This window comes from Erinaceus europaeus, chromosome 14, assembly GCF_950295315.1.
Source record: "Erinaceus europaeus chromosome 14, mEriEur2.1, whole genome shotgun sequence".
NCBI lineage: Eukaryota > Metazoa > Chordata > Mammalia > Eulipotyphla > Erinaceidae > Erinaceus > Erinaceus europaeus.
Genome location: NC_080175.1, coordinates 5,321,354 through 5,326,838, shown reverse-complemented (window position 1 = coordinate 5,326,838; position 5,485 = coordinate 5,321,354). Strand labels below are relative to the sequence as shown.

Genomic DNA, 5,485 nt, shown 5'->3' with positions numbered 1-5,485 from the left:
AATTGAAACCCCTTTTTGGCTAGCAGTTAAGTTCTGAAAATGTATGTGAGGAAACTAAGACTTGAATAAGTAGAAGCCTGAAATTGAATGATTCAAAATAGTATTTCTGTTTCACAGGAACTAAAACATACCTCCACAGAAAACAGAATTGAGAACTCCAGGCAAGAGAGCTGGTCTCCAGAGACCTGATGTCACACAGTGTGGGGCATGGAATTTAGAACTGAGCGTTGACCGTGCTCTCAAGTGTACACACTCTCTGGCCCCTCTTCCTCGAAGTGTAGGCTTGAGTTGTATCCTGTTCCCTGACATTTGTTTCTTAGTTTTACAGTTGGTCTTCATCCAGATCAGATGGTTTAACAGGTAAGTGTGCCTACTGGTCAAGTTTGTACTTCGGGTTCGCTTCTCACCCAGCTTCAGAGGATTAGATCAAGAGGGCTGTGCAATCCAGACAAGTGAGATTTCATATGGGTGCATTTGGGAAGGAAAGGGCTGAGGCAAGATGAGGGGAAAATACTCCTGAAGAAGCTGGTTTCTTGGGGGTCGGGCGGTAGTGCCATGGTTTAAGCGCAGGTGGCACAAAGCGCAGGGACCGGCATAAGGATCTGGGTTCGAGCACCCGGCTCCCCACCTGCAGGGGAGTCACTTCACAGGTGGTGAAGCAGGTCTGCAGGTGTCTATCTTTCTCTCCCCGTCTCTGTCTTGCCCTCTCTCCATTTCTCTCTGTCCTGTCCAACAACGAAAGACATCAACAACAACAATAATAACCACAGCAAGGCTACAACAAGGGCAACAAAAGGAGGGGAAAAATGGTCTCCAGGAGCAGTGGATTCAAGGTGCAGGCACTGAGCCCAGCAATAACCCTGGAGGCAAAAAAAAAAAAAAAAAAAAAAAAAGCTGGTTTCTTGATCTGTGATGACTGCTTCCCATCTCAGAGCCTAGGGAGGTTATACTCTCCAGAATCTTCCCTTGTAAGAAAGGATTTCTTTTTCTTTTTTTTTTTTTTTTACCAGAGTACTGTTCAGCTCTGGTTTATGGTGGTGCAGGGGATTGAACCTGGGGCTTTGGAGCCTCAGGCATGAGAGTCTCTTTGCATAACCATTATGCTATCTACCCCTGCCCTGTTTTTTGCTTTTTAATTAAAGGAACCAGCACATCACTCTGTCACATGTGGCACCATGAATTAAACCTAGGTCTTTCACTTGAGTGATACCAGCCCATTAGTTTCTACTATTTTTAGAGAGAGGGAGGGAGCGGAAGACATAAAAGAGACACCTAGTACTGCTCTTCCACCCGTAGTGATCCTCTGGTTCTGTCCACGGTGATCTGAAGCCCAGAAGCGTGTACTCTTAACTGCCCACACTGCCCCGCTAGTCATCTGCCCCCCCCTGAATTTTTAAAAATATTTTTAGTTATTTAACTATTGGATAGGAACAGAACAAAATCAAAAGGCGAGGGAGAGAAAGAGTGCGTGAGAGAAACACCTGCAGACCTGCTTCACTACTTGTGAAGCTTCCCCCCTTGCAGATGGGGGCCAGCAGTTTGAATCCAGGTCCTTACACATTGGAACATGTGTCCTCAACTGGGTGGGCCTCTGCCCAGCACCCCCGCCCCCAAGAATTGTCGAGCCGTGTTAAAAGCTGATGTTTCCTAAAAAGGTCAAAGGATGAGTTTGCATCTCCCCATAAATTACATGTTGAAGATTTATTTACTTATTTATGGAGGAGAAAGGGAAAAACAATAGCAGCAGCAACAGCAACAACTTCACTGTGACCTATGTGATGCCGGGGATCTCAAGCTCAAGAATCCAAACTTTAACTGCCCCATAAACTGGTTTTAAACTTGAAGAGCAGCAAGGGGTCCATGGTAAGTCTGTCAAGGATGCATTCTGTGAGACCCTCGGGTATCTGGAATAAAACCACTTCTCTCGGAGGCAGACTAGTGCTGCACTCGCAAGGGCACATTCCTGTCTGTGCTCGGACCGAGTGTTCCCGATTTGCTCCTGGTTTCTCTCTATAGGATACTGTGTTTCAGCGCCTGTTCATTGAGAAAGATTTTTTTTTTTTACCTCCAAGGTTGGTTATCACAGGGGTTAGTGCTACCACTACAAATCCACTGCTCCCAGCAGCATTACTTTTTCATGTTATTGGACAGGACAGAGAGAAATTGAGAGAGGGAGGGTAAGAGAAAAACACTGTTTCACCGCTGGTGAAGCTCCCCTTACTGGTGGGGAGCACGGTCTCAAACCCGGATCCTTGTGCATGTCTTTGTACTATGTGCACTTAACTGGGTGTGCCCCTCCTCACGCAAACACAAACACATACTTTCCAGTGAGGTCAGGAAGGGAGGTGGGGTGGATAAAGATAGTAGAAGGGTCGGAAAGGGGGGTGGGTGGTGGCGCACCTGGTTGAGTACACATGTTACAGTGTGCAAGGACCCAGGTTCAAGCCCCTGGTCCCCTCCTCCATCATGTACCAGAGCCTGAGAGCTGCCCCTTGCTTCCCCCCACCCAAGTCCTTTGCATTGGTGCAATACATCAAACCCAGTCTGAGTTCTCCTTTGTATTTCCCCTTTCTGTTCTTATATCTCAACTACTGCCCTTGAGTGAGACTATCCTGTAATATTTATTTATTTATTTTGCGTCCAGGGTTATCGTTGGGGCTCAGTACCTGGGCTATGAATCCACTGCTCCTGGAGGCCATTTTTTTCCTATTTTTGTTGCCCTTGTTGTTGTTGTTGTTGGATAGGACAGAGAAAGGAGACAAAGACAGACAGTGAGAGAGAAAGAGACACTTGCAGACCTGCTTCACTATCCATGAAGCGACCCCCTTAAGAGCCCAGGGAAGAGGCCGGGGCTCGAGCGAGGATCCTTACACCTGTCCTTGCGCTTTGTGCCATGTGCGCTTAACCCGCTGTGCTACCGCCCGGCCCCTGTATTCATCCTTTGAACCCATGCTTAAGACAGGTCTGAGATCCGAGAGGCCTTCCTGGAAAGTTTCACTGAGGGTTTTCCGCTGTAAGGTCTGCGGTTTGGGACATGGGGTCCTTCTCACCCTGGGGATGGGGGTGGGGGTACATATTGAGGCGGTGATGACTGTGGGAAGAACCCCACACGCCTGCCTTCTCTTCTCTTCAGGTGGGCATTCATTCTTCAGGATGGATTCCACAATCATGATTGGTATCGGTGGCAGCATGCTACTGGCCTTATTCGTGCTGCTGGTTTTTGTCATCTGCCTTTACCTCAAAGTGGCCAATGCACTGAAGTGAGTGACGTGGGTGAAAGCGAGTGACACCCTTCAAATGGAAACATAGAGGCCTGCTGGGGCAGGGGCATTCCCTGCTCTGTCCTTCCCCCATCCTCTCTCACCCCCCTGTAGCCCCCTCCTCACGCAAACACAAACACATACTTTCCAGTGAGGTCAGGAATGGAGGTAGGGTGGATAAAGATAGTAGAAGGGTTGGGAAGGGGGGGGTGGGTGGTGGCGCACCTGGTTGATCACACATGTTACAGTTCGCAAGGACCCAGGCTCAAGCCCTTGATCCCCACCTGCGGGGGAAAGCTTCACGAGTGATGAAGCAGGACTGCAGGTGTCTCTCTGATTCTCCCTCTCTATCACCCCATTTCCTCTCGACTTCTGGCTGTCCCTATCCAATAAATAAAGATGATAATTTTTAAAAAGGGCTTGGAAAGGTAAAACTGTCTAGGTGAGCGCCTCCCCTTCAGACTGGGACCTGTGGGCTCTTAAGTAGAAGATTCGGAACCTCACTCAACACCACAGCTTTGCTGTTTCTGGGCTTCTGAGTTTTGACCCTCAGTAGCTGCTGACCGGGGACTCGGAACGAGGCCCCACCTCTGGGTCTCGCCTCCTATTCCTTGGCGTCACCTGTGGAAGAGGAGCCTCTCAGCCCTCATCTCCCGTGACCTTGGGGACAGGGAGGTGGCAGTGAGGCACATGAGGAAGCTGAGGTGCAGGTCCTTGGAGACACCTGACAAGCGGGTGTAGGTCAGACAAGCGATCACCAAGTTTAGGGGAGAAGAGCCTTCCAGTAAGGGAGAGATGGGTCGTAAGAAACGGTGGGGTTTCTGCGCTGGGGAAATTAAGCCTGGTGGCCAGAAAGTGAGGCCGAGAAAGTAGGGGCCATCAAAGGCAGCACCTTTCTGTAGTGCACAGCAGGGGTGGGCCTGCAGAGGCCACCTGGGTAAACCAGCCTGCAATGTCTTCTCCTGATTGGCATTACCCTGCTTCCACATTTCCCTTTCTTTCTTTCTTTCTTTCTTTCTTCCTTCCTTCTTCTTTTTGTTTTTTACTATTTATTTATTTATTTATTTATTTATTTATTCCCTTTTGTTGCCCATGTTGTTTTATTGTTGTAGTTATAATATGTCGTTGTTGTTGGACAGGACAGAGAGAAATGGAGAGAGGAGGGGAAGACAGGAGAGAAAGACAGACACCTGCAGACCTGCCTCACCGCCTGCCTTCTCTCCTTTCTTCTTTCTTCCTTCCTCCCTTTCTTTATTTCTGCTTTCTTCTTCTTTCTATTTTTTTTTTTTTTTTGCCACCAGGGTCATCACTGGAGCTTACTACCAGCACTATGAATCGACCACTCCTGGTGGCCAATTATTTCCCCCTTGATTTTCCTTCTATTTTATTTGCTAGGACAGAGAGAAATAGAGAGGGGTGGAGGAAATAAAGATGGAGCAAGAGGGAAAGAGAGAGAGCTACAGATATGCTTCACCATTCATGAAGCATCCCTCCTGCAGGTGGGGAACAGGGGCTCGAACCTGGGTCCTTGCACATGGTATCATGCACTTAAGCATATATGCCACTGCCCAGCCTGCTTCCACATTTTGACAGCTACAGGAGAGGAAAGAATTAGACAGAAACTTGTAACAAGGGTGGAGAGCTTCTATCTCAAGCTGGTGTCACATGTGTCTTCAGCCACCAGCTTCACAGACATCCCTGACTATTGTGACAGACTAATTAAGAAGGAAATGTCTAACCCCATGCTCTGTGTATGTCTTCTGTTAAGACCTCCAAAGATGAAGGCCACGTGTTACCCCGCCATCCCGGGCTGTGATCAATGTAACTTGTACACCGACTGTGACCCCCTGCTTCCTTGCGTCTGTAACGTAAATGAGGGCCTCTGACTTGGTGCCATAAATATCTTCATGACAAATACTCCTTTCTTAGTAGAATGTTTCATTATTCTAGTCAAGTTCTCTAGTGTTTATATACTATTATGTGCTGTGTAAAGTATTTATGTAATAAATGTGTAATACTGAAAATACCCTGCCCACAGGAAATTTGTTATACTGTCTTTGCGAATTATAAACATACTTAAATTCTATGCAACACTGACTTTGGGTTTGCGGACACATAGCCTGTGGTATTGCAGTATAATTGGGTGAATTAAAGTAGATACTAAAAAGACCTGCAAATAACCAAATGAGAACAATTTTGCCAGGCCCCAACCGGATTTCTTTTAA

At 47.5% G+C, this 5,485-nt stretch overlaps 1 long non-coding RNA gene across 1 annotated transcript; it reads left to right on the top strand.

Annotated features, from left to right (window-relative positions):
- Positions 1-263: 263 nt before the first annotated feature.
- LOC132532623 (uncharacterized) lies at positions 264-5,177 on the top strand. Its single transcript, XR_009544547.1, has 3 exons — positions 264-360; positions 3,134-3,260; positions 5,029-5,177. It is a non-coding gene; the product is annotated as an uncharacterized LOC132532623 (long non-coding RNA).
- Positions 5,178-5,485: the final 308 nt, after the last annotated feature.